General features: G+C 43.0%; 1 protein-coding gene across 1 annotated transcript in view; it reads right to left on the minus strand.

The window, feature by feature from the left end:
- LOC126284317 (serine/arginine repetitive matrix protein 1-like) overlaps positions 1-24,396 on the minus strand; it is a 385,100-nt gene extending 360,704 nt beyond the window's left edge. The window contains 1 exon segment of the mRNA XM_049983154.1: positions 24,281-24,396. The gene's annotated coding sequence lies outside the window, so the exon portion shown is untranslated.
- Between the last annotated feature and the right edge of the window lie 649 nt (positions 24,397-25,045).

The raw sequence follows: 25,045 nt of genomic DNA on the forward strand, positions 1-25,045 counted from the left end.
ACACGAGAAAAGTAGTATGCTCTGACTACTCAGTCAGCTAAAGCAAATGCCTGAATGTAACCGTTTTTAGATATGAAGTGGGATGAGCGCATAGGCCTACATATACATCTACATCTACATTTATACTCCGCAAGCCACCCAACGGTGTGTGGCGGAGGGCACTTTACGTGCCACTGTCATTACCTCCCTTTCCTTTTCCAGTCGCGTATGGTTCGCGGGAAGAACGACTGTCTGAAAGCCTCTGTGCGCGCTCTAATCTCTCTAATTTTACATTCGTGATCTCCTCGGGAGGTATAAGTAGGGGGAAGCAATAAATTCGATACCTCATCCAGAAACGCACCCTCTCGAAACCTGGACAGCAAGCTACACCGCGATGCAGAGCGCCTCTATTGCAGAGTCTGTCACTTGAGTTTGTTAAACATCTCCGTAACGCTATCACGGTTATCAAATAACCCTGTGACGAAACGCGCCGCTCTTCTTCGGATCTTCTCTATCTCCTCCGTCAACCCGATCTGGTACGGATCACACACTGATGAGCAATACTCAAGTATAGGTGGAACGAGTGTTTTGTAAGCCACCTCCTTTGTTGATGGACTACATTTTCTAAGGACTCTCCCAATGAATCCCAACCTGGCACCCGCCTTACCAACAATTAATTTTATATGATCATTCCACTTCAAATCGTTCCGCACGCATACTCCCAGATATTTTACAGAAGTAACTGCTACCAGTATTTGTTCCGCTATCATATAATCATATAATAAAGGATCCTTCTTTCTATGTATTCGCAATGCATTACATTTGTCTAGTCGTAGTAAGAGGCAGACGTGGGTTGATTATCAAATACTGAGAAAAAGCAGTCGATCTATAAAGGAGATCGCTTCCAAGCACTAGTGCAGCCATCTTAGGATATTAGAACCAGTTCCATGTTTCATTCGTGAACGGCGCTTGGGAAGAATAACTGACGGCAAAGCTCCGTACTAGCTCTAATTTCTTGGATTTCCTCGTTGAGTTCTTTTCGCATGATATATGTGGGAGTAATCAATATGTTGCCCGATTCTCTATGAAACATTGCCTCTCGAATTGTAAACACTGAACCTGTCCGGGATGCATAACGCCGTCTTTACCCGTCTGCCGTTGCAGTCTGTTGCGCATCTAAGTAACGCTCTCGCGCCGACTGAACGATCCAGTGACGAAAGGCGCCGCTCTCCTTTGGATCCTTTCTCTATCTCTCTATGTCTCTCCCTCCCTCCCTTTCCCATCTATCAGTCCAACAAGTGTTTTGTAAGCCATTTCGTTCGTGGATGAATTACATTTCCTTCAGATTATTCCAATGAATTTCAGGAGCCATTTTTTCCATATTTCAATATTAACAAGCGCTGTAACGATGTAATTGTCTTACAAGAGCAATTGAATGTAGTTGTCAAAAGTATAAGGTTTCATTAAAAAAAAGAACTTATTTCAATATCTCGACTGATACCAGACTCCAGGGCAATATCCATAAAAAAAGATTATACGCTCCTCATTATGCTATCAACATTGGAAACAATCATTTAGATACCTGGAATAGTTCACGAATAATCGGTTGTTACGTCTTACGTGACTCTCATACTCTACGCGTTGTTAACAGTAACGGTCGTATCACACTCCCTTGGGTACTCCTGGAATTATCCCTACCCCTATCGATTTTGTTCCGTTTTGAGCGACGTGTATCTGTGTGCCAGGAAGTCCTGAGCCCAGTCACAGACCTGACCGGATACTTGACAAACTCGTATATCACGATATTGCAGTGCCTATGTTATTCAGAAATACGATGTAATGTTCCTTTGAACATGCATGCATTTTCAAATGAGTACTGCATCGTACTTCTGAACCACACAGGCACTGCAATATCGCATTTATCCGCCGACACCGTGCAAGCGACTTTCAGTTACAAATGTCTCCACTGTGCGGGAATATACTAAATGGATGCACGAGTGCGGGTTGTAGACACGTGGTTGATGACATATAGAAGTTTGCGTCTGACCATGAGTCTTGCTCGGATAGCCTACGTTAAGGTGACCCTCAGCGATAATGAGAAATCCGGGAACACATTTTTATTGTCGTCATTCCATTATACATCTGATAATAGCCAATATTCGTAACTGCGAATACATTTCATGTAAATCGCATTTTGTTCATTAAACGGCAACGTACGACTGTATCAAATACCTTCGTAATGTCAAGGAATACAGCACAAAGTTGGGCGCCGACGTCTACGGGACTTTGGATCTCGAGTTTGCGGAATCCGTGTTGATCTTTTATAGAACAGATTTGTATTCCCAAAATCGTCGTAGATTGGTGGAACGTTTGGGAAGTGCGAATGGCGTGACAGCAGCACGCACCTGTTACTTCGAGACGAGGTGAAGGTAGCCATCAAAGCAGGGAGGCTGGTGGCATTCCTGGCGGCCTCTTGCTCTTCGCCGCCGGGTCACTTTCACCACGCCCAGGAGGCCCTCCTGTGGAACGATGGCTGCTCTAGGCGGTAAAAGCCGGGCCCGAGCCGCGACGCTGTAATTACAATCAATTTCCTCGCGGCAGATGCACTGGTTAACGTAGCCGCCGCTCTTTATGTAAATGCTGTATAAGTATTCCATCACGTCCCGCCACCAGATTTTTATCTTGCCCCTCTTTTTGTACTCTCGAATTACTTCGATACTGCATTCACCAGGGTAATACTGTCGACGCCGGGGAACCGCTTTAGATAGCACCGAGGGTAGCGCCTAAATGGGGAACGCTGTCTTGATCGGAGCGCGCTGCGTAAAATGTTTCTATAATGTCGGCACCGTTACGTTAAGTACTGGTAGCCAGGGAGATTACGGGGGAGCTGGGGTGAAACGTAAGCGATAGTGTCTCTGTAGTGTATTGGACGCCAGAGGAGGGCAAGAAGAGAAGCTGGAAAGAACTTGTGACCTTCTGTTAGCTCAACAGTAACTTCAATTATTACTGAATATCCGGCACGTCACTCATTTTACAACACTTTCGGCTAGTTAGAGCAGGGGTGTCCAGCTTTTCTTCTGTCGGAGCACTTTGAGACTCCAGGTACTTTGATTCCTCTTTTTTACACGTCTAGTTCTGTAGGACCAAATTGAGGAGCAAATATCCAAGGCCATGGAATGTGTCAGTACATGAAATTACTACATAATTGTAATAAAAAATATAAAATGTTTATGAACCCAAAAAAGCAAGCATAGGTGTTCATTCTTTCCGCACGATATACGAGATTGGAGTAATAAAATGGTTCAAATGACTCTGAGCACTATGGGACTTAACATCTGAGGTCATCAGTCACCTAGAACTTAGAACTACTTAAACCTAAGTAACCTAAGGACATCACACATATTCATGCCCGAGGCAGGATTCGAATCTGCGACCGTAGCGGTCGCGCGGTTCCATACTGAAGCGAATAGAACCGGTCGGCCACACCGGCCGGCGATTCGAATAATAGATAATTACGAAGGTGGTTCGATGAACCCTCTGCAAGGCATTTAAATGTGATTTTCAGAGTATCCATGCAGATGTAGATATAATCATGTTGGACCAACGATTCAGATGTTGCAGCGGTGCTCAGTAGTTCCGGAGTCACATTCTTTTGCAGTATAGCTTTTATTCTAGTTATTTTAACGCCAATGAGACTTTCAGTTCCTATCTTAAGTCTTATTGTGCGTTAAAAGAGGCTCCTTAGACTTTTAGCAAATGATGCGGTGCATGGAGTACACTACTGCCTGAAAAACTTGGACGAATATCCAGTAGGTTCTTGATGACATATGAAAATGGTCTGTAGGTTGGTAACTTGCTTTAAATATTCAGAAATGTAACATTGTAGCGACATAAACAGGAACGATCACATAGGCTAAATCGCCAGTAAAAAGGCGATAGACTTCGGTTCATTGGTAGAAAATTAAGGTAATGCAATCAACCTGCAAAGGAGATTGCTCACAAATACACGTGCGACCCATCTTAGAGTACTTTTCAAGTGTGTGGAACCCGTACCAAATTGGAACAAGCAGGGGGTACTGAACATATACAGAGACGTGCGACCCATCTTAGAGTACTGTTCAAGTGTGTGGGACCCGTACCAAATTGGAACAAGCAGGAGGTACTGAACATATACAGAGAAGAGCCGAACGAATCATCACAGTTGTCTTCGTCGCAAGGGACAGTTTCAAGGAGACGCCGAAGAAATTCAACATGCAGACACTTAATGACGGACGCAAACTATCCAGAGTTTCAAAATAAACTTTTAAGCCATGTATCTAGGAATGTACTACAGCCACCAACGTATCGCTCCCGTAGTAATCGTGGGGACTGGATCTGAAAAATAACGGCAACCGCATAAATGCTTCAGCAGTTACTCTTCCCGCCCTCCGAATGTGAACAGAACGGGAAGAAGACCTAATAACTGGTACAGTGGGAAGTAACCTCTACCAAGCACTTCACTGTGGTCTGTAGACTGTGGATGTGTATACCAGAAGAGAGAGAAAGCAGAAAACTTTGAAGAAAATGCCGTCCATGTTTAATGTCAATGTAAATCCTAGAGCGTTGTAGCAGAGCGTAGAGCTTTCGTACTCATACTGCAGTAGTGAGTTGGTCGTTGGCTGGCGTGCTCTGTTCAAAAAGACGTGCCGTTGTTTCCGGAGAATGTGAGGAGGCGTATTAAGTCCTGAAACGGTTCGAAGACTCTGCAGCGGCGGCGGCGGAGGACCCTGATTCGTCGGGGATCCTCCGCCCCTAACCGGTCATCAGTGTCGGAATTACCATAATGGCGCTTTCTGTAATTACGGTAACGACTTCCTGCCCCTGATGGCACTCTGCGCCCCCCAGCGGCGGCTGAGCTTCACACGACCGCAGAATAACAAAAGCTCACGGCTGCTACCGACAAAAAGCGCTCTCACCTCAGAGGACCAACTCCGTCCTAATTGTCTCCGAGATTATACGCGTATCCGCTGTGGACACAAAACGTGCAATGAATTGCTCTTGTTTTTCAGGAATCTATATCCGCAACCGAAAATTTGGGGGTTTTCAAGATCCACGATATATACATAGTATTGTGGTGAGCTATCTAAAGACCAATTCACACTAGACATCAATGGAACAGAACGGCAGGCGACGTCACCATTACATGGGGAAGTGTTTGCACTAGACGGAATGTCAGCTCAGCGTTATTTCGCTTAACTCGGTGCACAGTGGTGAAAGTGAGTTTATGCGCTATAACCACCGAAAAAATGTTTCAGAAATATGGAACTAGTGATGGTAAAATCTAAACAAGGCAGCTCGTTTTGCATTATCGAGAAATAGGGGTGAAAGTGTTACGGGTAAAATAAGCGAGTTCGGGTGGCAGTCATTAAAAGAAATGCGTATTTGGTTGCGACGAGATCTCTTCATGATATTTCAATCGTCATCTTTATCTTCCGTAGCGAAAATATTTTACTGCCCCCATCCTACACTGAGAGAAATGTTCAGAATAATAAAATAAATCAAAGCTTATACGGAATGATTTAAGAGTTAATTTTTCCCAAGCGCTGTTAGAGGTGGGACGGTAGAGAAATCGTCTGAAGATGGTTTGAAGAACGCTCTATCAGGCTCTTAATTGTGAACTGAATAGCCACGCAGATGTAGTTAGATTAATGGCCAAAGTAAACATGAGAATTGATGTACTCGATAAAACTTGTGTCGTAAACGGCCCAAATTTAACAATAGGGAAAGCGTCGTCCAGAATATCGAAACACCGACATTCGATAGTTAAAATATACAGTGTGTTCGTAGATTCCCATGACAAACTTCTAGAACTTGTAGACGAGAGTGAGTACGTGTTATTTTGAATGGGAACACATGTCCGGAAACGTTATCCAACAATGCTATGGAGCGTCAAAATTTATGCGCCGGCGTCTGTAAATGTGTGTATGTACAGAGTGGTTCCGTGATGATGTAACAAACTTTCTTGGATGGTGGAGACGGATAAATGTATCAATTAAATTTACAAGCGAAAATGTTTCTGATACCTGCGGCAGTGGAATACATGCATTGGTGCAGCTGTTGCTAAGCATGCAGGGTACGCGACTTTCAGAAGTGGTAATATGGACCAAACAATACAGATTTTCAGTAAACATAGGCTCTAAAATTCATACCTTAGGAGCACATCTTCATCTTTGCTAGTGTAAAACATCTCTTCTACTGATCAGCTTCTCACAGCTCTTAAAGTATGCATTTGAGAGCCCATGATTACCAGACATTTTCCCTTGTTGTGATCCATACTAACACATGTGTAAGTTGCCTACCCTAAAAATTTAGCAACTACAGTACCGATACATGTATTCTACTGTCAGAAGTATCAGAATGGTTTTCCGCTTATAACTTTCGACTCGCTCGTTTTCGGCGCAGGGACCCTTACCTCGAATTACCCTTGAAAGTTTGTAACATCATCACCGTGTATACACATACATTAAGAGGTGCTCTTGCCGTTGGATGACGTTTCCGAAAATGGGTTCCTATTCAGAATGGTATATACTCACTCTCCCCTACAAGTCCTAGAAATCTGTAATGGGAATTTGCGAACATCTGTATACATAGAAGTACATAAATCGATATTTATCTACATCTCTGTCTATATCCATACCTCTGAACTGCTTGGTAGAGTGTAGGTCTACTACCTACTGTATTAGTTAGTATGGCTTCTTCCCTTTCCGTTCACGTATGGAGTGTGGGAAGAATACCTCTGCGTGCGCTGTAATTAATCTGATCTTGTCCTCACGATCCCAACGGGGAACGTGCATCGAGCAGGTAATGGGGGAAAAGATAACGGTACAAGAAATAGCCTACTCTCCGTCACACTTTGTAAGGAGCCTAGCGGAGTGTAGATGTAGATGTACCATTTGATGTGCAGAACTGAATATACTACGATTTTTTGAAAGCAGGAGAGAGGCCATTTGCAGAAAACTAGTCAGTAATCCTTCGATACAAATTTTTTACAGTTTCCTCTATTGCTGTGAAGCCAACGGCCTTATCGCAGCAATAACACTGGTTCCCGTCGGATCATCGGAGTTAAGCTATGTCGCGCTTGGCTAGTACTGGGTTGGGTGACTGTTCAGGCCTGCCGAGCGCTTTTGGCAAGCAGGGTGCACTCAGCCCTTGTGAGGCAAACTGAGAAGCTACGTGACTCAAAAGTAGCTGCTTCGGTCACAAAAGCTGACAACGACCGAGAGAACCCTGTGCTGACACATGCTCCTCCATATCCGCATCCAGTGACACCTTCGTCTAAGGAGGACATGGCGGTCGGTCGGTGCAGTTTTCTCTTCCGAAGCCTATCCGGACGGAGAGAGAAAGTTCTGTTGCTTTGACATTTATTGAGGCTTATTATTTATAACACTTGTGTCTCCAAGTGAGCATTTGTAGGTAGCTTAATTGATAGGAATCTTGTCGTCTTGTCCTTACGTACATGAAGCAAATTTTCGCACGTCGGAGTCTTAAATAGCATCGACGTGTGCAGAGAGCATGCGTTGCATGTGGTTGGCAGCCCTGGCCACAGTGCGCCCGGACGCTGCCGGAAGCGCTTCCTGGGCGCGCCTGCAGGAAACAAAAGACGCTCATGACTCACGCAGCGGACAGCGGACAGACAGTTCGGCGGAGCAGGTGGTTGTTGGCCCTCCCGCCGGGGGGTTCCACTGGCCGAGGAAAAGAGCTCGCCTCAGAAATGGGAGGGAAAAAGGGAGGCGTCCGTTGTGTTGGGGCACACACGCACCTGCACTCCGAGCCGAACCGAGACGCCACACTTGGCAAGTGGCCCGCCATTTCCGGCGTTATTCATTCGCACTTCGTTAGCCGCCGCGCACAGCACGCGCCGTATCGTATCGCGATCCGTCCCGTAACGGGTTCCGGCAGCCTGCGCCAGTCCTATTAATGAGTGAATCAACAGTATAACTGGCAGGGAAAGCGCCGCGCTGACCACGGTAGCCACTGCACACGTAAACAAGACCTTCTTCGATCTATTTCTGAGGACTGTGAAACCCTGCTCGCTATGTTCGGCCACTAGACCCAGAAAACGGTAGATAATGGTGCCCCAGCTTGATGTGGTGATACTTCCAGAAGGCGTTCGATTCAGTTTCGCACTGCTTCTTAATGAAAAAAATACGAGAGTATGCATTATCAGACTAGGTGTGTGACTGAATTGAAGGGTTCCTAAAAACGCAGCGTTTAATTCTTAATGGAGAGATATCTTCAGACATAAAAGTAACTTTAGGCGTGCTCCAACGAAATATGTATAGGACCATTACATTTCGCAATGTGTATGAATTATCTAGTGAATAACGTCGAGAGTTCTATGGGGCTTTTCCTGACGTTGATGCTGTTGGTGTCCGTAGATGAATGGTCAGCGGTGGATTACTGCCATGCCCGGGACCTGGGTTTGATTCCCTGCCGGATCGGAAATATATAATCCACTCGGGGACTGGGCGTTAGCCGGCCTCGGTGGCCGAGCGGTTCTAGGCGCTTCAGTCCGGAACCGCACGACTGCTACGGTCGCAGGTTCGAATCCTGCATCGGGATGGATTGTGTGATGTCCTTAGGTTAGTTAGGTTTAAGTAGTTCTAAGTTCTAGGGGACTGATGACCTCAGACATTAAGTCCCATAGTGCTCAGAGCCATTTGAACCATTTTTTGACTGGGCGTTGTGTTATCTTCATCATCATCGAAGCGCAAGTCGCTGAAGTGGCGACAAATAAAAAGACTTGCACTAGGCGGCGGAGCAACCCTAGATGGATTCTCCAGAACAAAAAGGCCATATCATCTTCCATTTTTTTTTTTTTTTTTTTTTTTTTTTTTTAAAGCGTAATGTAGCACGAGCTACAGAGGACAGGAGCCTGGTGCAGCGACTGGCAGTTGAATCTCATCACAAAGAAACGTAATATATTGCGTATAGTTACGGAGAAAGACCCATTATTACACTATTACATACGATGTCATAACAATCACTGGAATTAGGCACTATCATTAAATATCTAGGAGTATGCCTACGGAGCGATTTAAAGTGGAATGACAACGTAAAATAAATGGCAGGTAAGGCAGATGCCAGACTGCGATTTGTTGGTACAGTCCACATTAAATGAAGTCACCCACAAACGAGGTGGTTTGCAAAACCCTCGTTCGACCATTACCTGAACACTGCTCGTCAGTATGGGATCCATGCCTGACAGATCTGCTAGAGGAACTACAGAAGATCCAGAGAAGAGCAGTGCGTTTCGTTATAATTTCATTTAGGAAGCGCTAAAGCGTCACTGAGGTGCTCAGCCAGCTGAATTGGCAGACACTACAAGAGAGGCATTGTGCATCATGGCGTGGTTTACTGTTAAAATTCCTTGAATAGTCACCCAACAACTGGAACAAGAAACGGGGTAACTGCGAGATGTATACGAAGTACCCTCTGCCACATACCATATGGTGGCTTGCGGAGTGCAGATGTTGAAACGTCCCCTTAGAAAAATTATACAAGACTGTGCTTAAACTGACACACAATATTTATAGCGCAACGCAATCTGACTTTCAATAATCCCTACAAAAGAATGGCCCTGACTAACATTAACCTATACTGAAGGCACTAACTACTGATAGGTATAGTTAGCAAATGAAAGATTTTGATAGAGAACAAACAATGTATTTACCTTACTAGTGTTCAAAAGTCATAATGTATGACTTCATGACATCCAGTCTTACAAATTTCAAAACTCCGCCATCTCTCTCCCCACATCCACCACTGCTGGCGGCTCATCTCCAATAGCGCAACGCTACGCGCTCTTCACATCCATCTGCCCAACGCTACAATGGCAGACAACAATGTAAACTAGCCACAGACTGCACACAGCACAGCCAGTGATTTTCATACAGAGCGCTACGTGGCGTTACCAATAAAAAAACCTAAACAGCCTACTTACAATGTCAACTACTCTAGTTTCGACACCAGAAGGAATTAAAAGACGACTCAAAAAAAATCAGATGGAGTTGTTGGTCCTGCTTAGTCGGTAGCCGAGTCTCTTCCGAACGTCGGCGCATCTCTTATGAATATCTTTGGGAGAAAGACGTCGTTACAGGAAATTTGTCTAGTCTTGTCATTGTATACGCTGCGTTGTTCATGTCTGATAAAGCAAAACTGTATACCGGTTCTGGAGTCAAACCTGGACATTCCAGGGAGAGTTTGCCATCGGAAAGTTGCCGTTTTTATTAGGCTCGCGAGGCGAGCTCAGACAGATCACTTAATTACGCATGGCCATGTACAACACTTCTGTCGCTAGGGCTATTGAACAGCTTACAGCATTAACATTCTCAAACAACCTGCTTTACTCTTTGCAATAGAGAAAGAAAATTAAAGAAAAAAAGAAAAGAGAAATGAAAAAATTTATAATGCTTACAATGCAGTATCCACCGATAGACAACTAAAGCTTTATCAGATAACTGACGCCACAGACATAAAATCACGAAAAAGAGTGTAGTTCATTTTACACGGAAAGTTAACAACCGCTGTGTGTGATTGCATGGGCATGTAGTGAACGCTGGTTACGAGCATGTGAGAAAACGAGCGTCTCGGCATTGTTTGAACCTTTGTGTCCATTTATTACTGTGTACTTGCCCACTTCACACCGGGAGCGCAATGTCAATCCAAACAGTGAGTTGTCTTGCACCACTAAAGGTGAAGTTGATTTACTCTATCGGAAAGATAGTGGAAAGTGTTTCCTGGGATACAAAAGGGATTATTTTTATAGGTTAAGCTGCAAGGAATAAAACAATAATCGGCGAGTACTGCATAAGTACATCAAATAAAAATACGCCTGCAGTAGGTCGGATTGAAAAATAAAATGCCTTTTACCAAGGCAAAATAACTTAAAATCATTGTTCATCAGAGCAGCGGGAAAATTGTAATATACAAATTAAAACGATTTAAACGTCAACCATATACATTAGATCTGTTAGGTTCTGAGTTGACCTCTCCTCACGTCTAAAGGGCATTGTGACTGATAATCGTTTTCAGTCCAGGGGAGAGGTTGTGCCATTCGCTGGTGGATTTTTGCAGACTTCCCTTGAGTCTCACTGCGAATTATACAATGTACGCTCTGGAAAAACACGGGACGAAATGCATTGGTTTAAAAATAGATTACGTCAAAAAATAAGTGCATTTTAACGTACGAACGCGGTCTTTCAGTGGTGGTTGAGCTTCAAATGGCTCTGGGCACTCTGGGCACTATGGGACTCAACTGCTGAGGTCATAAGTCTCCTAGAACTTAGAACTACTTAAACCTAACTAACCTAAGGACATCACACACATCCATGCCCGAGGCAGGATTCGAACCTGCGACCGTAGCAGTCTCGCGGCGTGGTTGAGGTATTTTTATCAATTCTGTTATGCTTCTTGCCGTCGAGTATTCTTCGCAACAAGGTTTCGGAACGCGAATGGCAGTAGGTAAATTCACTCATTATGTTGCACGTATATGAACTTCTGATGACAAAATTCAGTACTGATCGGTAGGTGATGTATATTATATGTGGCCATTATTGATTCTATGATTTTGTTGATCAGAAAGTAAGCATTACGCATTTCGGAATTATTTCCATCTTCAGAAATTCAAGTGGAAATATACCACAAGGACAAGAACATTACCATTTGTGTAGATAACATGACAGACTCTCTGTAAAGACTTACTGTGTGAGCACGAGAGTTTGTTGAGGAGGGTAGGCTTATCTTAAATATACCGCGCTCATGTTAAACAGCTGTTTAACTGCATTCCCAAATAATCAACTGTGTCGAAACTTGCCCCTCCTCCTTACGGCGTCGCAAGTGTCTACGCAAACACACACACGGTCACAGAGCGACCACTTGCGCCAATGAATGGCGAGTCGGTGTCGGGTTCGCCGACCTACCTTGCGTTTAGCGCACACAGCAGGGATTGTGACGCAATAGACGAGTAGGGGGAACGACCCGCCCACTTGCGCCACCAGGAAAGCAATAAACAAACACCGAGTCGGCTTTTGTGACAGTTATAAACAACACAACATGCTGCTTGATCGATTAGCGTAATAGTGTGCACCGTAGCCAGAAGACATTACTTTGTTCAGTCAACTAGCACACATGTTACATGCATCCACTGTGAAAAGGCAACGCCAATCTCTTTACCCACCCTTGCAGAAAACTCTTCAATGCGACCTTAACCTCTGACTACCCTTCCAGACTTCTATCTAAGACTGATATCCTGGACAATCAGATTGAGTTTAAAACTGTGGCGATGTTTTGCACTCTTTAGTTACACTTGACAGAAATTAAGTTAAAGTTGTTTCTTGCCGTGGTCAAGTTGGAGATGCGCCATCAGTAATTGTTTACAGTTACTGGTTTCAGAAGAAAATTCTTTATATGTGAAGACTATATTTTATTATTTTTATTGATTACTAGTTTCGGTTTAAGTTGTTGGCCATCTTCAGATCGCAGGATAAACTGTCAATGGCAAGAAAGGGGTTTCTGAGGAAGAGAAATTTGCTAACATTGAATACAGATTTTATTGTTGGAAAATCTTTTCAGAAAGTGTTTGAGTGGAGTTTAGCCAGGAATGGAAGTGAAACGTGGACGATGAACAGTTTAACAAGAAGAAAATAGAAGCTTTTGAAATATGGTGCTACAGAATGCTGAAGATTTGGTGGGTAGATCACGTAACTAATGAAGAGGTACTGAATAGAATTGAGGGAGAAAGAAATTTGTGGCACAACCTGACCAGAAGAAGGGATCAGTTGGCAGGCCACATTCTGATACATTTTGACATCATCTTTTTAGTATTGCATGGAAGTGTGGGAGGAGGGGAGGAGGGAGAGGTAAAAATCGTAGAGGGAGACCAAGAGACGAATACAGCAAGCAGATTCAGAAGAATGTAGATTGCAGTAATTATTCGAAGATGAAGAAGCTTGCACAGGATAGAGTAGCATGGAGAGCTGCATCAAAACAGTTTTGGGACTGAAGACAACAATAACAGACGTAGGAATGGAATAAACAGAAGATCGATAATACAGGTACGATGTATTGTCGACCATGGCTTACGGAGTATATGTGTATAAACATATGAATAGTGTACAAGTGTTCCTTTCTGCAGTGTCATCGTCGAATCACAAAGCAAGTGGTGTGGACAACAGATCGTGATCCTCATTTTACCTGGTTCTCCGTTCCATGAGTTGCATTAGCAGGGGGAGAGTCATTGCCGCCTCAGCAGTACCCACCGTTAGCTGTAATAAACGCCAGTGGGCAGTTATCTCGCAACTCGGCAACGGTCGTCGCTTGTTACGCTTTTTTAACATCTTGTAACGGTTTTTATCTCGGTAGCGAGCGCACGAATCTTTCGGAGCGCACATAATAATAATCATTTGCCAATCCGAATGTACCTTCTGCGCGCTAATGAATGGCCCGAAGTGACACAAATCTCTTCTAAAACGTATCTTCAGAATGGCAGAATACCATGTGTTGCGGGTCTATTTTTCGTGATATACACTGTTCAACGTACAGGATAATTGGTACTCAGTCAGTGTGCCTTCGAGTACAGAACTCAGCTGCCCATTTTATGATATCATAGATTGTGATGCGGGTTCCAACTAAAGGTAGTATACAATTGCGGGAAGTTCCATTGCAATCGCAAAATAAACTATGAATTTTGGTTTTCTTTCATTTACGCCTCGTTTACGAAGGCACTAATTGATTATGTTTAAGTATGTTGATCTATAAAAACCATCCCGAAAATCGGATTTAGCAACTTAGACATATAAGGCCAATTTCAAGTTGGATGTTGTTACAATTAAAGAGATAGTTGCCCGTAGCTTAGTTTTAACGTTTCGTCAAATGTCTGCTAGACGATCTGACTCTACCACACTAGTACGACGGAAGTGTACTGTAAACCAGAAGTGCATTATTGCTTATTACTTTTATTTCTACAAAAGAGGTCGAAACGCGTCTGAAAATGGCCGGACAAAGTTTGATATTTATATTGCACAGTGATTTAAATGTCAAGTAATGTTCGACAAAGCAAATGCTTCCAAGATTTCCCATTAATTTAAGAAATTATAGCTGTTCTGACAAGAATGCAAACCCTCAAAAGTCACACGTATGATGTCATGGGTGCCCGATTAGATACGAGGTACCAGTCGCAACAATGAATTCTTGTAGTGGCGAGCGTTTCGAGTTTGCAGGCGCCCAGTTGCATTCGACTATCAGTCAAGTGTTTCCTCAACGTTCACACGATTTTTCGTGTGATTATGGTATAAAGATCAGAAGATATATTGAAACACCTAATCACTCTTTCTTGTTTTGTTTTCCGCTGTAACCGACTTAAGTTTTCGGTTAATATTCACTGCTATTGTGTATCGAAATTTACGGATGTAGCTCCAAACTGTTACGATGATCTCGCCTGGTCATTGACACTCAATCTGATTGGATTAAAGTAATTAATCAAGAGAATTTACACTCCAGAAACATACTTTTTCAACGTTTCATATACTGGGCCTACCCCGAAGAAGGGTATAAAAGTCCGTGACAGATTCGGCCCACTGTGGAATCCACTTCTTTTCAGCCAAATATGACACGAGCCTCTAAACGGGGTCCCAACTGCGAGTGTTCGTTACCTGATTTCCACTTCCAGCATTTGATCCACAATCAAGGAAAAAAATTTTGAAATTTGTGGTAAGGTCTTATGGGACCAAACTGATGAGGTCATCGATCCCTTAGCTTACACAGTACTTAATCTAACTTACACTAACTTACGCTAAGGACGACACACACACACACCTACGCCCGAGGAAGGACTAGAACCTCCGACGGGTGGAGCAGAGCGGACCGTGACGAGACGCCATAGACCGCACGGCTACCCCGCGCTGAACAACAATCAAGGAAAACCTCCAGGAAACTTTGGTTGGAAACGGGAATTGGAGTCGTTTTCTTTATGTGTGTAAGAGAGGCAAGTCGGTGATTTGCTACCAGGCAGCGAATATGCTCGACGGAAATACATTCCAGCAGAGCTTCAAACTCCTTTTGCTTAATACGGAGGTTTCCGATTTCAGTTATTCGAATCTAAAAAAAATTGTAGTAAATCCTATCGACTAGCAAACATGTCCTAGGTAAAACAAACTTATTTTGCCATTGCATCACATGTTTACGAAGTTGCTGTTTATACATAAAAAAGCGATACACAGATATTCCGCGACGATAGTGCGTAATCTGATCGTATGTGCTGTTGAGAACTTCCCCAACGCTCGATTTGGCATCATCGCTTCGAACAGACTCCAGGACGAAGAAGATACTAAGGAAACTGATTCGGTTAGCCCAGATGAGAAGAAAGGTAAATGGAGAAAATAAGCAAGCAACGTAGTTTTCAGTAATTACTGACCAGCAAATATTATTCGTTTCTGAAATGTTCACATGGGGCAGCAGAAGTGTTATACATATGGAGGTATTGCCGCTGTTTGAATTGTTCCGTGCAGGCTATTTATGGCGAAGAACATTAGATATTAGCTAGAGGGTAGCTAATATCAGCCTCCTACGTATAATATTCATTTTTCACGCCATTTTATTTCTTGCAAATGTACCTCACGATTTGATTGTCAGTCAATCTATTTAAATTTTACTCCTAAGACTTCACCGGAGAAGAGTTTCGACATGACATATAGAGTTCTCTGTAGCTTCTATGTTTTCTACATTGCCCTTTTCTTTTTTTTAGTGACAATGATCTCCATTCGTACTAATGACCCGTCGTGTTAATGATCCTGACTGTTGTCAACACTATGTGAAAGGGCAAAGGGTTAGTGTGGTCTTCGAACAGAAATATTCTGATCGTTCCTTATAGTTTATGACTTTAAAGAAACTGTAGCCACAGATAGTTATATATTAAAATACGTTAATATAACGATGGGCGCGCAAATCACTTTTAGAACTGAATGTTGTCTATAAAGTGATAAATCATAAAGCAATAGACTGACTTGTCTTTGATGTAGTGCATGGAAAGTATGATGTTTGAATGACAGGTAATAAAAAAGATACAACAATCTTCACTATCGCACTCTCAAACAAAGACACTGATTTTAAGACGAAGTAACGGCGGAAAATATGTGAACTGATCGTTTTAGGTCGAAACGTAATGAGAATCTGCTGTGCCCAACAAATATCCCTCAAATGGTCTTGGAAATTACATAAAATTAAATAATTCGCCCGTAGGAGTAAAAATAAAGACTTTTCACGTTTAATCCATGAGTAAAAAAGGAAGAAAACACAATAAAAATTCACTCGAACGCTTCCTGTACAATGTTCTTCGGTATGAATACACATGTAAGTACGTGGATAGGCGATTTCAAGCCTAGAGAAAGGAAGGAATTTCATAACTGCATACGTCATGCTGGATGAACAAAAGTGAGAACAAAAGTGAGAATAGCATTACATCGAACGTAGAGGCGAAATAAATCATAAATAGAGAAAACTCCCTCTGTAAGTCCAAACTAACGACAGCTCAGGACGTCACGACGCTAGACGAGTAACAGCATAAAGGAAAAGAGCAAGCTCTTTTTACGGCAAGTTACCCTTCGAAAAGAAATGCCGATATCTTAGTTAATCGAATTGGGAGGTCGCTCGAGGGTTGCAAGAATTATTATGGAAACATTTTCTACTTATCATATTTACTGTTGTGGTGCCCTTTGCTTGCGTTGGTGGTGCGTTCTGACAGTAATTCCTGGTCCCACACAAAAGGTGTGTGAGGTCTAACTGGGACGCATCAAAATGAATGGCAGGTGAAACGAGTCTCCAGAAAAATATGGAAATAAAAGAAACGAAGAGATAAACGTTGATGAAAAGAGCCGCTACTGTACTGGTAGCACGATATCACTTTCACATTAGCTGCGAGAGAAGAATAACTGTGGATCTGAAGAGAAAGTGAGAGTACTCGCGTGAGGACACGATGTAGTGGACTAGCTCATGCGTGTAACTGAAAATAGATCGTAAGCTATGTGAGTGAGGTCTCGGAAAGTAAGCGGGCAATTTCTGATAAAGTTATTAACTCTTTTTGAAATGAACTGTCTCTGCACCGCGTTGTACAATATACACAGTCTTTTTTCTTAAATACTCCAATTCACGAACCTCCTCTACTCAAATCGTAAGCTATTAATGGACATTAACGCCTGGAAATCTTCGAAACATCAATACTCACACAAATGTAAACTCGTAAAAAACAGAAATTTACACCGCTACTTCTGTGTCGTAATAAGAAAGTCACTGAATAGCTAAATAAGTATTTGGCAGTATTGTATTGTTGTTTCTGTTCGTTACGTATTTGGCCTTCTTTCCCCTAAAAAGAAACCCAAGTTTATACCGTTCGAATCTGTACAAAGTGCCTAGTAGACGTTAATTGCATTGTACCATCTGTTCCATATACCAGTGTTTCTCATCATCTATTGATTGGTAGCGCTTAGGAAGAATTTTTATATTCCTGTGTAAGTAAAATAATTATTTATGATTTCTTTTTTGCAGTCTCTACGGGAGCTACAGTCAATAGGATGAAAAACGTTACTAAATTCTCTCCTGTAAAAACGGCACTTGGATTTTTCTAAGCAGGTTATCGCGAAACTCCTTTCTTTTATTGTGTCCCAGGTGATACTTGACAGCAATTGAGCAACTCTCCCTCTCTGGACCTACAGATGGCACTGTCCTTTCTTACATAACGTAACGTACCGATATGGATCCCAAATATGTGGGCTGTACAAATATGCAGTCATCTTGTCAAAAGTTACTGCGTTGTCAGGTTTTATAAAGTGCACATCTTTATATGTACCTTCATTTGATTCGAAAGTTGGAGAAATAAAACGAGAAGCGAAAAGACGCAGAAACGGCCGTCTAGAATATAGAGTAATGAAGCGAATACTAACGGAAACAATTAGACTGACGCTACCAAATTGAAACGGTGTGCGTGACTGGCTGCCCTTATTTTAGTAACTAACTACGTGGAAACAGAGGAGAGATAGAAATATTTGCTGACGATATTGTGTGTATAGTTCAATAATTCTAGACAAATTCTAAACATAACTACGTCAGAAGATGATTGACACTACATCTGCAGAAAAGCTGACATTTCATCGCTACCACCTGGCTGGGAACCGGAGCGGTTTTCACCGTAGGTACGCGCCAGGGAATCTAACGTTCGCGTAATATCCAATAAGTGTATGCATTTGCGGTGGTCGCTGTCATTTTAAAACTGTCAGAAGAAGCCTCTTCAATCGTCTGATGTTCATAATAAATAAGGAATGACGCGTAGGTATTTAGAGGCTACCGACCTGCAGTGAATAATGTCTCCATGGATGAAACAATAGATGCTGGTAAACATGTAGATTCCGTCTTTCTAGATCTCCAAAAGGCATTGGACGCCACACTACATTGTCCACTCCTAGCGAAGATACCATCTTGTCGAGTATCTTTGCTGGTATGTGACTGGCTTGAGGAATATTTGCCTGATACGACCCTGTGTGTCATACTGTACAGTGAATTTTTTGTAGAAATGAAAGTAGCATCAGCAGTGCTCCAAGGAAGCGAAGAAGAACCTCCATTGTTCTCGGTGTACAAAGACGATTTCTCAGATAGAATCAGTAGATGTTTGACACCTACATCTATACTCCGCAAGACATTTTTCGGTTTTTGACGAAGGATACTTTGTGTAGCTCTGTGTTCCACATGTTCTGTTCCTCACGCGAGTGATGATGGGGAAGAACGACTGTCGGTAACCTTCCGTATCGGCTCGAAACACTAATTTTATCTTCGCGGTCTTTTCGAGAGATTTACAGAAGTGGGAGGAAGCAAAATGTTTGTTGACTCTTCTAATAACTTACACACTAGGAACTTGAACAGTAAACTGCTCCGTGATGCAGAACATCTTCCTTGCAGCGCCTCCCCCTGTAATTGGCTGTGCGTCTCCGTAACGCTCTCGAGCTTACTAAATCAATCTGTAACGAAACGTGCTGCTCTTATTTGGGATCTTCCCTATTTCCTCTAGCGGTCCTGTTTGTTACCGATTGCAAATACTCAAGCATTGGTCGAACAACGGTTATGTAAGATACCTCCTTTGCTAACTGAGTATATTTCCTGAGGCTTCTTCCAGTGAATCTTACTTAGTCAGGCATCTGCATTTTCTGCTACTAGTTTTATGTGGTCGTTCCGCTTTAAATCTCTGCGGGCGCATACGATGTTTTATGGATATAATTGCTTCCAGTGATTGTTCTTCAATCGTTTAATCATACTGTAATGGGTCTTTCTGTCTACCAATACGCAGTTCGTTTATAATGAGGATCAGTCACAAAACGTCTATCTTTATGTATACATACCATCAACCGCGCAAAGCCTCGTGTGTATTGTGGTCCATGCTCGGAGTTACTGGTACACCTGAGATGGTTCGCTGACAGTGTAGTTCTGTACAAGAAAGATCGCCGTTGGACGATCCTAACTGCAGAAAGATTTCAGAAAGATTTCTACTTGCTACTCTCTTCAAATGTAGACAAATGTAAGTATAGATAAATGTTAGATAAGTCGCCCAACAAAGAGGAGAAACCGTGTAGTACTTGACTAGAAATTAGCATTTTGCTCACTCCAAATTACGTATGTATTTAGTGTTAGTAAAAAGAAGCGATACGGAATCGAGCGAGCTTGTAAAATCAGTTTAGGGAAAGAGAATGCAAGACTTAAATTTGGTGGAAGGGTTCGGAGAAGATGCGATAGATCTGTACAGGAAATCGCATACAAGCCGCTGCTGTGACCACTTATGGAGTGTTGCTCCAGTGTTTGGTGTTCTCATCGAGTAGACAAGACAACAGGAGTAGAATGAATTCAGAGACGCGTTGCCAGGATCGTAGCAGTTCGGTTTAGGCCACGTGAAAGTTTAACAGGAATGCTCGGGGAATCCCGGAAAGAAAAACAATGTAGTTCTTGCAAAACCGTATTGGGTAAATTCAGAGAACCTCTGTTAGAAGAAGAGTGTGGGACCATTATGCTAGCACTGCACCTAGTGTAGAGATCGTGAGACTGAGAGAGATTGCCGGCTGGAGTGGCAGAGCGGTTCTAGGCGCTACAGTCTGGAACCGCGCGCCCACTACGGTCGCAGGTTCGAATCCTGCTTCGGGCATGAATGTATGTGATGTCCTTAGGTTAGTTAGGTTTAAGTAGGTCTAAGTTCTAGGGGACTGATGACCCTAGAAGTTAATTCCCATAGTGATCAGAGACATTTCAACCATTTTTTTAGAGAGATTCCGATATGTGTATAGGTAGTTATTTTTCTCCTCGCTCAGCAAGTGAAAGAAACAGGAAATAATATCGACAACATTGGCATGAAGCAGCCTCCTCCGTGCGTTGTACAGTGTCTTGCGACGTGTACACATGGTGTAGCAAAAAGGTATGGCCAAACTATCTGCAAACATCCCTCACGCATGGAGGAAGAATGTATGTTGCCGGACATGAGCCAAGAATCACTTTAATTCCACGTTAAAGCTCATTTTCTACTTGTATTTATAATTACAGTAATTCCGGGAAACACACAGGAACAGAATCTACCAGCATTATGTGATACGTTTTCTCACATGAAATATTCAGTATACCATCTTAGGGAGCACGGATCGTTTAAGCTTGCTACTCTCCACTGCGGGAGGCCTAAAAGGGCGAGGACATCTCGACCGAACTTCTTCTTGCAGTTGAGGACAACTGCTTCACGAGGACCTTCTGTATCCATACCATGTACAACGTGTAAGGCAGTACCAGCAGCTGATTTTGCTGCACGAGTGTACTTCTGCAAATCGTTTACTGAGCAATGTGTGAACTCTCACTTTAGTGCAACGTGATTAGATTGCAAATTTTTACAATCAGCGCGGGTTGGCTGTCGAGAACCCTCACGAAATCGAGCAGTCACGTCATCAATAAAGATTTTCTGTCAATGTCTGGGCCAACATTGAAGGTGACTTTTTAGGGCCTCATGTTCTTCCAATCAGCCTTAACGGAGAAATTGACCAAGCTTTTTTAGGGAATGCTCTACCTGTTCTGTTAGAATGTATGTCTTCACAAATGCGACAAAACATGTACCCTCATGCACGGTGGTGGTCCTCCTTATTTCAGGGTTAATGTCCGGAAGGCTCCGTGACAAAAGCGTAGATGGAGGGGGAGCAATTACTTGGCCTCCACACTCGCCAGACACCAAACCCACGTAGGGCATCAGTGATTCAGCGCGACGACGGGTTGATGCGTGTATTCTTGTTAACCGATGCCTTGATTTAGTAAAATGTTTCGTACTGTGTTCATACCTCCTTTTCCTGTGTGTTTTGCATGATTAATGTGTTGCAGAAATGTAGAAACGGAAACAGACATCCCTGCCAGATTACAGTAATACTGTTGTACAAGGCAAATCAGAGGACGATTGCTAAGGATATATGCATGCTCATTGGATTAAATTTGATGCCGCGTTAACGATTACTGAAATCGTTCGTGGCTAGTATTGGTTGGAAATAGTTATAATACGATGTGATTAAGCCACGTTAAAAGGTATTTGCAGTTTACGAGAGTTCGAACGAAGAGCCGTGGCCTACAAGAAAATTATAACAGGTGGACTTCTTCAGTAAAATTATCATTTTATTGGAGATTTAATCTGTGCTACTATCTTTCAAGACTGAAAAAGGGGAAGTCACTAATAAGACGATACAAAGGTTTACCGATACATCTACATTTATACTCCGCAAGCCACCCAACGGTGTATCATCTCTGATGTACGCACAAGCAATGCTAGCAAAACGCACGCGGCAGAGAATTTCAAGTTTTGTGGAAGCTGTTTTGGAGATAGCTCTTCCCTGCACCCAGGTGCCCGCGGGTGCATTCTGAAGACGCGAGATGTGCTATCTGAGGAAGCCGGCTGCCGCTTCCTGGATGTCCGCAGGCTTCCGCGGGAAAGGTTCCTCCAGTGAGAGTACCAATTAGCAATTGTATCCGCTCAGCAGGCTTTGCCGAGGTTCGTCTCGCAACGGGCTTGTCCGTGGACGGGTTCTCGCCCTCGCAGCCGCACATCGGCACCCGGAAGGGCGAAGCCGTGAGGGAATCGAATTGATTCATCGTAAAACTCCCACTGCACCCTATACCTTACGCCTTTTTTTTGCAAAACTTTCCGTGGTCCTGACAAAACGGCAGCTAATTTTTAGCCACGCAAGTTTTTCGTTCTCTTGATTATTACTTCGAATAATTCCTGGTAGAGATAACTACGTCTTCGGGTAGTTATAGTGTCTTTTCTTCACAACAAGGGACAGTGAGATACATGAGAGTTAAATAACAGCTTCCTTCGATTGCATTGAAACATCGTACTATTTTAAGGACAGTGTTCATTTGAAATAACAGCATATGGTGTATGCAAATGAAATAACATGAGGAGGATTGTGGAGTGGAATATCTTACGCGGCGAAGAAGCACCCAATTCACGTATTCACGTTTGCATCACGCTGATGTTCCACTGAGGTCCGCTAACTAGTGTGCTGATGCCCTAAAGAAGAACCTGTGCTTCTAAATGTAAACTGACATTTAAAAAATACATATAGAATGGACGATGGAATTTGTGATACAACTTTTACAATGGTTAGGTAGTTCAATATAAATCAAGCGATTCTCAAGGCATATCATCAATCTAACATCCTTGCTTTATAGTAAGAGCATCTTCCTGAACACCTAAAGATATCGTTCTTGCACACACGACAGTTACTTCCAGCCTTCTTAAAATGTTATTACATTGCGGACGCGTAGACGTTTGTTTGCATCCTTACGAGATGAGGCGGTGGTAAGTACACACAGTGGCTCGAAATCCTCTTATAACAACTTAAATAGTCTATCTTCCCGTAAGTTTTGTCTCTTAAGGGTCATATAGAAGCGGATCTTAAAAATTCTAGATCGCCAGTGCAGTCATCGCATAGATAATCATTTTACCCACGTAAGAGCTACTGAAGTCTTTACTGGTACCTTCTAAGAAGAATTCAGTTGTATAATAGGACGTTACAAAACTGTTACAGGAAGAATGAAATTTATATTGTTGGATTGTTATTATAATTACTATTTCAGGCATCAAGTAGTTTTTTGAAACTCTAATTAAGTCTTAATTTCGAGATAAAGAAGTACTGCACTTGCAAAGAGCTACAGAACCGTATGCGTACGTTAGGACACAGTAGCAAATGTTTAAATGGAATCCAGACAAGGAAATGCTGGTAGCCTTCAACCAGAGTCCAAAAATGGTCTTAATAATGACTTACTGCAGTTGCAAAAAATCCAGATATTATCTGTGAAACTGCGTTTGTAGATGGAAGGCCATGGATAGAAACATACTTATGTTCACATAATTTTCATTTTTCCTTTGCCACAAATAATCGGCACGAGACTTATCCGAGCACAGATGCAAGTTGGCCGGGGCGTAAGCGCATTTTGTCTGAATGAATGCTTGTAAACAAACAACGACAACCTTAATTCTTTGCATATGAGGAGACTGTTTAGCAGAATCGGTTGGTAAGTTTTATGGTAATGTTTGCAGTACGCTATACCTCCCATCATTTCAAACAAGGTCTTGGAAGAGACATATTGCTTACACAGTTTCCCTTTCATTACTGGATAAGAGCTTCTTCCTTCGTTTCCCAAATATTGCGATACTCAGCTCTATCCACATAACTATGCCATCCCCATTTCCGGTCCTTGACTCACATCCCATCTATAGGAGACGTAATATGATGGCTACACTGCGAGCTAGTACAACATTTTGCCGAAATATCAAGCAGATTCGTTTAGAAGAACTTGGTGAATTGACGTCAAAATAACGACTAAGAACAGATCATGAAAACGCTTTTACATATAAGCCGATGTTTGTTGTCGGATGTACTAGTACTTGTAAATGCATTGGAGCAAAATGAATCCAAGCAATGCAGAGAGCATCTTAAAACGAGCTTAAAGGTGTCGAGCAAGCTACTGGACAAGGTGATGGAGACGGCTATGTCTGCATACTCGATACATTCCTGCCGGGCCGCCTGCAAGCCCCCCAGCAGCCGTTGGCCGTGAAACCCACTTTCCGCGCATCCGTATCTTCCCGACTGCATTTCTGCCCCGCGGCTCCGCGTCAGGCGTCTGCTACGGCTCCCGATCATCCATGGACGACACCTCTTACTCGTGGCTCCGCCAAAGTGGCAACGTTAACTGTCGTAAGCATACTTACCGCAAATCTGCTTCCGGATCTGGACGTAATCCTTGCGCCGTTTCTTCTTCCTAGGTCAACTTCACTATGAGTCTCCAAGAACAGAAAAAGAAGAAAAAAAAATCCTAAACAGAACAGTCACACCCTAGTAAACCGTGACGTACACACAGTTCGGATACTTCACAGTCACCACGTATCGGCTCGTTTCGTCGTGTAGACTTGCCCTGGTCCGCGGGTGCTGTAGGCACATTGACTACGCTGTTCACCGCATGACGCGTGCGCGATGAATGGACACCTGCCGCTAACCGAGGAGCTCCTCGTGCTCGGCAGCCGCCGCGCTTCCCCCACCACGCCCCTTGCCGCCCCCCTCCACAAGCTGCAGCTGGCGCCGCGCGGAAGAAGTAGGCTACTGGCGCGGGCTGCCGCGCATGCGCAGACGGCTACACTGGGAAATACTAGACATCCGTCTCTCCGAAAGCACATCTGCGTAAAGCATCTAATCAAAATGTTTCTGTTAGCAGACAGAACGCAAAAGTAAAAGGCATCTGTACCAACCAGTTGACATCCAATAGATTAGATTAAGTTTTCGTTCCATAGACCCAAAAATGAGATGATTCTCGTGTGTGTGGATCATGTCAGAAAGTGTAACATAAAAACATAAAACATTTGAATATAATACTTACTACCCTGGTCATTTGTAGAAATAGGTGAATACAATGAGGTAAACTGGAACAGCTAATATTTACAGAATTGACATGATGTCAGAATGAAACATTGCTATATAAT

This window comes from Schistocerca gregaria, chromosome 8 (genome assembly GCF_023897955.1).
Source record: "Schistocerca gregaria isolate iqSchGreg1 chromosome 8, iqSchGreg1.2, whole genome shotgun sequence".
Classification (NCBI taxonomy): domain Eukaryota; kingdom Metazoa; phylum Arthropoda; class Insecta; order Orthoptera; family Acrididae; genus Schistocerca; species Schistocerca gregaria.